Consider the following 12,547-nt stretch of genomic DNA (forward strand, 5'->3'; position numbering starts at 1 on the left):
GAGAGAGGGGGAAAAAATGGAATCTAGAATTTTTTAGTTGCTTAAATCTTTTTAGATCGTTTACTAAAAATATTGATTTCAGTACATCTACGTACACCTGTAATTGTCCTTTATAATATTCTTCAAGCTAAAGTTCTTTCCTGTGATTATACCAAGTTCCTTTGCTGGTTTAATCAATCAGGCAGAGGAGGATGTGTTCTGGTCCATACTGCAATTCGCAATGTACAACAGAGTGGATGCCCTTAGACCCTGAGCAGAGCCACTCAGGGAGTAGGGAGTTCAGGCTTATCTGTAATGTAACAGAATGACTCGGCCTTCTTAAAAACAAACATGACAAACATGGACATCAGAGCAGAAAATTGACAGCTGTGTTTTCAGAGGACAGTTGATGGAGTGGAGTCATTTTAGAGTCATTATATGATGACCTGCTGATATTAGTAAATTTCAAGTAAATCTGTACCCACTTCCTGTGCCTGAAAGAGTTGAAGAAATTATCTTCCAGGCATTTGTGTTTCTGATAAAGAAGGGCTATATCTGTACTGGTAAACTGAAAGGTGCCTGGAGTTATGGCTAATTCAAAAGGTATTTAAGTCTCTGAAAGTAAGTTCATTTAAATCACAAGCTGGAAAAATTACCTGACTTGTCTGAACTTGTAACAACTGTATGGAACTATTAGCTAAAGTGCTGGCTGACCTAAGCCAAAATCATAGTAAAGGCTTATATACAGCCCAGTTCCTGTACTCATCCCTGTGCTGTGACATTGCTGAGGCTACCAGTGAGTTTGTAGCTTGCTCCTTCTTAGGAATATTTCTGCAATGGCCCAGGGAAAGTGCCATAAACAAAAGTCTGCAGGAAAGTCTGTTAGTCTTAGAGGTAACTTAAAGGTCTCCATGGAAGGAGAGAATCCACTTGGAAGAAAGTACTTAATTCAAAAGAAACCATTCTTAAAATACCCACAACAATTTAATGTGTACTGTGATTTAAAGGCGTGTAATCCTGTACTTTTAATTCAACAAGTAACTGGATCAGAAGTGCAAAGGACAATGTCAGTAAGCAATTTTAACAAATTCTGAAATGTTGTTGCTATGCACAAACTGGAAACATGCCTAATCTTTTCTAAACCTGGTCAATCCAAATGAAAATCAATGCCTATAGTTATAGGAAAGAAAGACCCCTCTAATAGCACAGGTTTTGACAAAAGAGTTATCTAACATCTGTGGACCACAGTTGGTGATGATGATGAAGAAAATAATAATAATAATAAAACTTCATTCTGTAAAAAGCTTCTCAGTCCCCTGCAGTGGTCAAGTAGGTAAAGCCAGCACCGAGAGGAAATAACTATAATGCATACAAGAAAAAAAATGCAAACAAACAAGATCTGTCTGTCTTCTGGTTTGTGGCATATAGCAGTAAAATGATGTCCAAAAAAATGATATTCATTTTACTCCTTTTACAACCTATGAAAAATGTAGCATTGAACAATAACATTTGCATTACTGCAGTCCAAGGATGGTGCCCATGATGGTACCAGGACTAGGAGCAATATCATTAAAAACTGTTTGCATCCTATGGCCATTGTTCCTACAGTTATGTGAGCTGCGTGAAGCCTGAGGCCAAATTTGAATTGAGAGTTAAGAGACAGATAAGCTAAAACATGGGTTCAAACTGTTTTGGGATTATTCAAGAAAGACAAATGGTGAAACATATCATCTTTTATTTTTAAGTCGTTACAGAAAGAATAAATACCCTGGAAGGAAAAGAAAGAAGTGGGTAAAACAGGCATATGGTTCAGAATGAATTAATACTGTGTTGCATAAAATGCTGAGAACATACTCATAGAAGTATTAAATCAAAAGCAAGATTATTGCTAGCTGAGTTTTTTAGCTCTAGCAACTGAATTACACTGTGTGATTATAAGTACAAAAAGAGATAAATCTGACAGCTGCTAGTCAATTCTACCTAATGACATTCAGTATCAAATAACATGGTATTCTATATTATTTTTTCAGTATCACCAGAAAAATTATTATTAGCAAATAATAGAAAAGGATTAGAAAAGCACTTTGTTTTCCAGTTTCTCAGTTCAGTCTGCATCACAAAAGAGAAGCTGAAAAAAGGAAAAGGAAAACTTGACAGCATTATTTCAACACCTGTAAGAAATAATTTAAGTTAAGACAATCAATTTATGGATAGCCATTTTTGTATATCAAAGTCAGTATTATGCAGAAGGAAAAATAACTTTTACAGTATTTAAAATGAGGATAAATTTATAATGTAAGTATTGGTTATGTTACATGCAATTCACAAAGTTAAACTCAGCCTATAGCAAAATATTGAGTATGAATTCCATGCTGAGGTTAACTTTAAGGATATGGAGAAGTAATCATGGATGACTAATTAATAATTTTATGCTCAACCTTTGTCCCTATATATGAAGACTTTTACAAAATCAGATGTTTTTATTTGCCTTTTTCTAGGGGTAGAAATGAATATTTAAATAGCTGTTTACAGCTACATTTTTGTGCCTTTGTGTGATTGAACATTTCTAATTAGTTTAATATAGCCCTTTGCCAAAATAGTAGAGTAGTCTTTCCACTGTTATCTGTGCAAAAGTATGGGCCAGTCAGCATTACACAAAATTCTATCTGAACTAAAGCACACTCCATTCCACTTCTGATGGCAGTGCATGTGCTCCATTAACAGGGTACTTGCTTGTTTGCTCAAGCAACTTTATATTAAGTAGCAGTATTGTTATATATTGTTCAAAGGAAGCTGTCAATTCTAGAAATGCACTGCAACAAATTTTAAGAAATGTTGCCATGCGTAGCTGTTGGTAAAATCCTAAAATGTATAATCCAAAGATCTTAATAGGCTAATTATGACTCAGAACAGAGCAATATTGGGGTCATAGTGAAAAATAAAAGAAACAAACCACTGAACACCTGAGCTGTAGTGCATCATTCAAAGTCTGACAATGCAAGTGAATCCTTACGTCATGGGGCTGTCTCTAGGAGCCCTCACCATTGAATCACAGAATCACAGAATCACAGAATAACCAGGTTGGAAGAGACCCACCGGATCACCGAGTCCAACCGTTCCTACCAAACACTAAACCATATCCCTCAGCACCTCGTCCACCCGTGCCTTAAACGCCTCCAGGGAAGGTGACTCAACCACCTCCCTGGGCAGCCTGTTCCAGTGCCCAATGACCCTTTCTGTAAAGAATTTTTTCCTGACGTCTAGCCTAAACCTCCCCTGGCGGAGCTTGAAGCCATTCCCTCTTGTCCTGTCCCCTGTCACTTGGGAGAAGAGGCCAGCACCCTCCTCTCTACAACGTCCTTTCAGGTAGTTGTAGAGAGCAATGAGGTCACCCCTCAGCCTCCTCTTCTCCAGGCTAAACAACCCCAGCTCTCTCAGCCGCTCCTCATAAGGCCTGTTCTCCAGCCCTTTCACCAGCTTTGTTGCTCTTCTCTGGACTCGCTCCAGAGCCTCAACATCCTTCTTGTGGTGAGGGGCCCAGAACTGAACACAGGATTCGAGGAGCGGTCTCACCAGTGCCGAGTACAGAGGGAGGATAACCTCCCTGGACCTGCTGGTCACGCCGTTTCTGATACAAGCCAAGATGCCATTGGCCTTCTTGGCCACCTGGGCACACTGCTGGCTCATGGTCAGTCGCTGTCAACCAACACCCCCAGGTCCCTCTCCTCCAGGCAGCTTTCTAGACAGACTTCTCCCAGTCTGTAGCACTGCATAGGGTTGTTGTGCCCCAAGTGCAGGACCCGGCATTTGGCCTTGTTAAACCTCATGCCGTTGGACTCTGCCCAGCGGTCCAGCCTGTTCAGATCCCTTTGCAGAGCCTCCCGACCCTCCAGCAGATCGACACTTCCACCCAGCTTAGTGTCGTCCGCAAACTTGCTCAGGGTGCACTCGATGCCTTCATCCAGATCATTGATGAAGACATTGAACAGGGCTGGACCCAGCACTGAGCCCTGGGGAACCCCACTTGTCACTGGCCTCCAGCTGGATTTCACACCATTTACCACCACTCTCTGGGCCCGGCCATCCAACCAGTTTTCCACCCAGGAGAGTGTGTGCCTGTCCAGCCCAGAGGCTGACAGTTTCTCAAGCAGAACGCTGTGAGAAACTGTGTCAAAGGCTTTGCTGAAGTCCAGGAAGACCACATCCACAGCCTTTCCCTCATCCAGTAGCCGGGTCACTTTGTCATAGAAGGCGATCAGGTTAGTCTGGCAAGACCTGCCTTTTGTGAACCCATGTTGACTGGGCCTGATCACCCGGTTCTCTTGCATGTGCTTCATGATAGCACTCAAGATCACCTGTTCCATGACTTTCCCTGGCACTGAGGTCAGACTGACAGGCCTGTAGTTTCCTGGGTCCTCCCTGCGGCCCTTTTTGTAGATGGGCACAACATCAGCCAGCCTCCAGTCCAGTGGGACTTCCCCAGTCTTCCAGGACTGTTGGAAGATGATGGAAAGGGGTTTGGCCAGCACATCCGCCAGCTCCTTCAGTACCCTAGGGTGAATCCCGTCCGGCCCCATAGACTTGTGACTGTCCAGTCGGGCTAGCAAGGCTCTGACCACCTCCTCTTGGATCACGGGAGCCTCATTATGCTCCTCTAGCTCCTGGGTTTGTACACAGACGGAACGACCCTCCTTACGACTAAAGACTGAGGCAAAGAAGGCATTAAGTACCTCAGCCTTTTCCTCATCCCCTGTTACTGTTGTTCCTTCTGTGTCCAATAGGGACTGTACGGTCTCCCTAGTCCGCCTTTTATTATTTATATATTTGTAGAAAGATTTTTTGTTATCTTTCACTGACTTGGCCAATCCAATTTCTAGCTGAGCCTTAGCCCTTCTGATTTTTTCCCTACACAATCTCACTTCCCTCCTGTAGTCCACCCAAGAGGCCTGTCCCTTCTTCCAGAGGCCATAAACATTTCTTTTCTTCTTGATGTCCCTCAAGATCTCTCTATTCAACCAAGCTGGCTTTCTCCCCTGCCGGCTTTTTTTCCGGACCACAGGGATGGCTTTCTCCTGAGCTGCTAGGACCACCCCTTTGAAGAGCTCCCAGCCCTCCTGGGCTCCCTTGCCCTTGAGTACTGTCTCCCATGAGACTTCACCAACCAGCCTGCTGAAGAGATCAAAGTCTGCCCTCTGGAAATTTAATGTTACGGTCTTGCTAACCACCCTCTTCACTTCACCTAGAACAGAAAATTTTATAATCTCATGGTCGCTTAGTCCTAGGCGTCCACCTACCGCCACATCCCCTACAAGGCCTTCTCTGTTCACCAACAGGAGGTCCAGGAGGGCACCTTCCCTGGTTGGTTCATTCACCAACTGTGCAAGGAAGTTATCTCCCACGCACTCCAGGAACCTCCTAGACTGCTTCCTTTCTGCTGTGTTGTACACCCAGCAGATATCAGGCAGATTGAAGTCTCCCACCAGAACGAGAGGCATCGATCTAGAGATTGACCGCAGCTGTTTATAGAAGAGCTCATCAGCTGCTTCTCCTTGGTTGGGTGGTCTGTAACAGACTCCCATCACAAAATCTACCTTCTGGTGGGCTCCTCTGATTTTGACCCACAGGCACTCAACCTCCTCATCTCCACAATCCATCTCAGTGATGTCCAAGTCCTCCCTTACAAAGAGGGCTACCCCACCTCCTCTCCTACCCTTCCTGTCCCGTCTGAAAAGCTTATACCCCACCATAGCCGTACTCCAGTTATATGAGTCGTCCCACCACGTTTCCGTGATGGCAACGACATCATAGGCCCCTTGCCCTACGACAGCTTCCAGCTCTTCCTTCTTATTTCCCATGCTGCGTGCATTGGTGTAAATGCACTTCAGCTGAGCTGCCGAGCCTTCAGCCCTCCTAGAGGGAACAGGGTTCGTTCCCAACTGCCTGGTAACTGGAGTAGTTGACACCAGAGTGCCTGCATCTCCCTTAACACCCCGAGGTGTGTTCTCCCCCACTTTTTGTGCGGTGAGGTACTGGTGGTCCTCGCCCGCGCACCCTCTCCCAATCACCAATTCCCCACATCCAGGCTCATTCCTGTCTAGCCTGGGCTCAACCCCCTCCCCCTTCGCATCTAGTTTAAAGCTCGATTTATGAGCTTGGCTAGGTTTCTGGCATATTAAGAGCCTGAATATTAAGAGCCAAGAGCTCTTATTATTATATCTTATTATTATATTATATCTTATTATTATATCTTATTATATTGAGAGCTCTCAATATTAAGAGCCTCTGAATATTAAGAGCCAAGATGAGGATAAGTGAATCTAATGACTTATTAACACATAATTTACCCATATTGTCAGATTCCAGAGCTAAGAAAGTCTGTGTAGGTGAGGAATGGATTGCCACAGTGACTACACCAACAAAGCATCTAAATGGAGAGAGTTTATGGCAGGATAACAGCTCTTGAAACAACACTTTATACTGCTGTCCCTAGTGAGAAGTGCTATATGAAAAACTGGCTTTGTTTTTTTTCCAGTATTGTTACATTTGCTTGTCTTTGTTATTGTGGCTACTGTTTGAATGGCACAGAGACACTATACATACATATAGCCATACTTGACACATGATTAATATAATTTAATATAATTCAAAATATAATTTTAATATATTAAAGCTATATATACAAATGTATTCAATGCACACTAGTTCAAACCTTCCAGCTTAGTTTTTGATAGCAAAAATAATGACTATGACCTCTTAGAACCTCAAATCTCAGACTATGCAAGGCTGTAAAAATCATTAATATTCTGATTTATACCTGAAAGCACATTCAAAACCAGAAAAGAAATTTAATATAAATGTGAGCAGAATTGACAAAGATTTTTGTTCTGCATCCAATTAGAGTCAAACTATTTAGCAGAGATGATGATCTTAACTGCTTCAACAATATTGAAAAGGAGATATCTTTTAAAATTAAAAATCTAATTGTCTAATTGTGAAGACATTGGCAAGTAAGGACATCTATTTTATGAAAGACCATTGCAATAATTTTATCACAGCTCTCCTGCAGTATTTCTATTTATTCTGTTTTCAGACCTGAAGAGTTACTTCCTGATTCTTCTCAGAAGCCACAGGAGAAGGAGTATTCCACCAGATTTCATGTCAGTGTGTAGTGGTGATTGTTATGAAATGTTTATACCAGACCACACCAGAATGATTAAATCAAGCTAAGGATCCTGGTATTTTAAGAAACTACGTAACAAAAACCATCTCTAGCCCAGAAAACTACAGTTTGATATTGACTGTTTTTGGTGTTTTCCTTCAGATAAGATGACGTTAGTTGGACAATGAAATGGCAATGGATTGAAACTAACCATAACATCTTATTTGATTTCTGTCCTAGAAGAGCATTGTCTTTTTAGACTCTCGGACACCATTGTATGCTGACAAAATGCATATAAAATGCAGAATACTTGTTTGTGCAGTGCATGAAGTGGAATAAAGCTGAAGAAATGAAAGATAAAATGGTAATGCTGTTTATATTTCCTGATGGTACTTAACTAAACAAAAGCTGGGAGACACCTGATGTTTTAAGTTTGCAGCAAATTATTTCCCAGATGTTTTCAGTAGCTGAATCTCTGTCATTTCTTATTTTCAGACTTGAAATCTCTCAGGTAAGCTGTCACATTCTATTATTAATTAAAATATGAAGGGCTCTGTCAGAAGTACTGTTTCCCCTAAACTTGACAAAGAATGCAGGATAAGATCCCATACTGAGATTTGGTTCCTTTCACTGGGTACCTAGACTGGCAGGAAATTCTAAACTAAACTAAAATCAGTATGCATCTGGCCTCATTCCACTGCCCTAGGTTTGCTCCTACAGCTTCTTATAACTTTTAGGAAAGAACGAGTTTACCTTTGAAGTTCCTTTCTCCACTCCATATATACTAGCCAGGAAAACACTAGAAATGTCAGAAGCAGAAACTTTATAAGCTGCCACCTGTAGCTGAATTCAAGCTATCCCTAATAACTTCAAAAATGAGCTGAAAACTGCCTACTGTGGGGTCTGAAAGCTGTGCACCATCAATTATCCCTCCTAATTTAATGCAGAGGGTCACCCAACTTTATAACATGGCAGGGGCATATTAACACTACCTTGTCATTTTGGTGCAACAAAAACTTAGGACTCTAGATATTTGCAGTTGTTTATAGTTTAACAAAAAAAAAAAATCTGATTGACATTTTCAGTGTACGGTATCTCAGTTTATTAAAACCAACAAAGCTACCTCCTCCCCAAATAGATAGCCTAAGCAGTTTGTCTTTTTCAAAGAATACGGTCATGAAACAAATGCACCATTTTACTAACATGCAAAACAAGGTTGATTCTTCCTTTTAAACAAGACTTGTTTTGATAGAGAAATTGAAGTGATGAAAACTCTGTAAGTACCCATGAAAAACTGCTCAAATTTTAAATTATTTGATTTGTACAGAATCCCCCTTAGATTTCTGTTTAATGGCTTTGCCCATCTTTAGCACAGAGAATGTCTTCCCCTGCAAGCAAATACTGTGAAACCCATTAAGCAAGTGTTTCCCACCCATCTGGTGTACTGAGTTTCACAAGCAATGACAATTCACAAGTGCCACTAGTTATTCTATATTGCTTGATATGATCCACAGAGTGGATCTGTTTTTTCCACCTTTGACAGACTGCATCAGAAGGAAGAAGATTCTTCTTGTTAAAGCAGTTACTTGGTGACCCAGATAGCAGAGTACTTGCATGGGAATATAATTTTCTGATTGTAGTTAAGTCACTGATTCTGATTTTCAGAGGAGAGTACCAGCTACACATTTCTCATTTTCTAAGTGTCTAACTTGAGCCTGTAGGGTCTGATTTATAGAAGTGCAAATGCAGTCAATAGAGTTTGTGCTTTGAATGTATAAAATGCAATGTAAACACTGCAAAATCAGATCTTGCATTTCTTATACTAGACACTTAGAAATTCTAGATACTCTTGAATTTAACCAATCAAAGGCAACAAACATTAGTTAGTTTAATGGAAATAATACTCTGTTCATCTTATGAGGTCTTATGGAAATAAATTCACAGCTTAAAGTGAAACAAACAGATCTGGGGGCACATAGGAGGAATGGGACAAAAAAGAATACTATCAATAAAAGTAGTTAAACGTTAAGTCCACTTATCACAAAGTGAGAAAACCTTATTCCGTAAGACTGATGAAAAATATTTCAGGAACATGTAATGAATGCTATAATAATAATGAATAATTTAATTTTTGCTTTTCCTTTTTAATTTCTAAGTGTTTACTTAGAGCTTTAATTTTGTTCATTTTTTTTTTTTTAATTTCACGGTTCTTCTACAAATACATTTTAGAATAAAATATCCAAATTATATTGTGAGACACATTGAATTAAAAAAAATGTTTTCTGTGTGAACAAGTTTAGAATACCTTCTTCAGATACTTAACCCAGTATACAAGACATGCATAGTGAGAATCAGGTAGCCCTGCAGAGGAGGGATGTAATTCTACACAACACTGAAAGAGTGCAACAAGGCATTTCTATAATGCTATTTTTAGAATTTGAATTACAGTAATTTTGGTGCAGTTAATTCCCATACATCACAGCAGAAATTTGCTAACTCCACAAACCTGAAAAAGAAAGAAAAAAAATTTCTTTCATTAAACCTGGATGATCCTTAATTTAAGGATTTTCTGTTGCCTTGTGGTTCCTGCTGTTTGTTTTATTGTTCCTGGAAAAATTATAATTTTTACATTATTTGTAGCCTCAGGCAGCACAGAATACAGAATAAAGTAAAAAATAAAATAAAATAAAATCCCTGTGTAGCATTTTGTGAGCTAGATATGTTATACTGTAATGAATTCACTTTCCTCTAAATTAAAGGGCATTTACTACCAACATTAAAAAAAAGTTACAAACTCACAGGTTTAGTGCTTCAAAAGATTTGTGCTGTTCCTTTCCTTCAATAAATGAACTTATTTTTAAATATAAATGTTGTGGATAACTATATAAGTAGTTTATCAGAAAAAAAAACTATACAAGGAGATTCCAACTTTATTCACAGGGAATAATATTTCAGATTACAAAGGGAGCCAGGTTTCCTGTGGAAAACAAGAGTATTGATTAAATTAGCTTCTTTTTAACAAAAGAAAAAAAGGATAAAAATCTGATTTGCCACAATTTTTATAAAATGCTTTTTGTTATTTTTGGTTCATATGGTAGTATTGAATGTCAGTCTTAGTTGGCACTCCTGACGTTTGAAGTCCTCTATTTCTTCTAAGAAAAAAAATACTACTGCTGTTGCTCATGTTGTAACCATGCTTAATGTGTCCTTGAAGGCCCAATACAACTCAGTGGAAGACAATGTCTGTCTTCTGATGGTCTTCATAATTGGATTGAACCTTAAGGGAAAGGCTGACTAAAAATTAGTTATATCAAACTCTAAAAGAAAAAGCTCATCTCAGCCACAGTCCAAATCATGTCAGCTTTAATAGCAGCTGAATCTGTTCTCAGCCTTGGCTATTCTGTGAACCTTACCAGCAAAGTGGTGTTCAATGCAGTACCAGTAGAGAACATGCAAAGAAGACAAAAATCTCAATAAAATTTAGTGCAAATAATAGTTACTTTTCTAACCAGAGAGTAGAAAACCTTATGATTTCCAATGCTTTGTGCATGCTCCTGAATGTGTTAGAAAGCATAATAAAAAATCAGACACATAATTGGAGAAATCAATATGGACATTTCAGAAGATGCAGACAAATAAATTTCCCAATTTAATGTGATTTTTAATAGAAAATCTTTAATATAGCTGCTAAAGTAAAAGACTATCTGCATGGGGTACTGAAGGCTGAATTCATTAGTTCAATTAAAGCAACTATCTCTACACAGCTCCACTCAAAAATCCGGAAGAAGACAGCTCAGCTTGAACAATTCATTTAAATTATGATAATATTGCCATTCTCCTCATGGAAGTCTTTAAAGGGAGAATACAATATAATAAAAGATATTCTTCTTTTAATCAGATGCAAAGAAAGGAGAATAGTCTTAAATATAAGAGAAGAAAATAATTAACAATCAAATGTAATGATAGCATTGTTATGCCGATTAGGACAACATGAATGCAGCTTGGTACTGGAATTCATCAGAAGTGTATGTTATTTTCTTTTTTATAAGTGCCTCTGTAAGGCAAGTTGCAGAAACAGAAGGAGGTACTTTAAAAAAAAAATATAAAGGGCTAAACAACTTAAATACTTCTTTTACTAATCAGTGTTGGGGGAAAATAGTTCTCTTTTTCCCTAGAGTGACCTTTGGTAGCACTGGTTGAATCAACCAACAATAATTCATGGAATAGTACCAGTTAAGCCAGTTTTGCAGATGTTTTATGTCATGAAAGCGATGCAAGCCAGATGGGTGGGTCTGACTCATGACTTCTTATGAATTTGACAGCAAATGGAACCAGCCATTTAGTCACAGTTAAAGAGATCATACTTTCATAATGCTTCAATTTTTACCTTTCTTGAACATAAATAATGTTTTTTCAAGCTTCAGAGGAAGTTCAGAAAACTGCTTTTCTGTTGCAAGTGTGAAGAACGTATATCATTCCACAATACGCTCCCTGAGATGAACAGCTCAGGCATGGTCTCTAAGAGGAATGTTTTACCTTTCATTAAAGCATTTTGTTAGAATTAATTCCTTTATGATTCCCACCATTTAATATCATCTAAGCTGTGGTTCTCTTTATTGGTTCACATTAAGTAAATAAAATTTTATAAAAATTAGAGCAGGTTCAGCCAAAGTAATAAATGAGCTTCCTCAAGGAAAAGACACTGTTCCAGTAAAAGACACTGAGCATTGTATCTGATAATGCTCTGTACATGTTGAAAGACAGAAATGCTCCAAAGAGTGAAATTCAGCCTTGTGTGAGTTGGTGTTTCACTTAAAGGTCTGTAAATTGTGAGCAATTTTGCAGTTGTAATTTTCTCCCTAAAAGGCATATTTCAGTATGGATACTACAGATGGCTATTATGTGCTATTAGGGCACTGGGTCAGCTGAAGTTGGAAAAGACTCCCTCTGGTTTCACAGATGTCAGCAAACTCTCCTGAAATCCATAGTAGCTTCAGGGATAAACAACAAAGTCTTCAGCTTGTCCTGTTCTTCTGAACTGGCTTGCTATGAGTTTGCCGACTTAAGATACGAGTGAGTGGTGCAGATTACAATGACTGCACCAGAAGTACTGGAGCATAGTGCTAGAATGTAAGACAAGCATTTTCTTTTGTCACTAAGGTACAGGTAAATAGTTGAGCAGTTTTAGTGGTAAATTCTGCTGGGTTGCATTCAAACTATAGCTCATGTGCAATGCAAACCAAATCAAGCAAGGATGCATGGTTAAAAATTCAGTTCAACAACTTTGCACTTTTGTACTGTGTGACAGAACATAACAAAGTACATCTTTTTCTCAAGTCAATGGGCACATAGAACGATCCATCAAACCCATGATTGTTCAATACAAATAATTCTCTGCTGAGATTTCTG

This window comes from Phaenicophaeus curvirostris, chromosome 2 (genome assembly GCF_032191515.1).
Source record: "Phaenicophaeus curvirostris isolate KB17595 chromosome 2, BPBGC_Pcur_1.0, whole genome shotgun sequence".
Classification (NCBI taxonomy): Eukaryota; Metazoa; Chordata; class Aves; order Cuculiformes; family Cuculidae; genus Phaenicophaeus; species Phaenicophaeus curvirostris.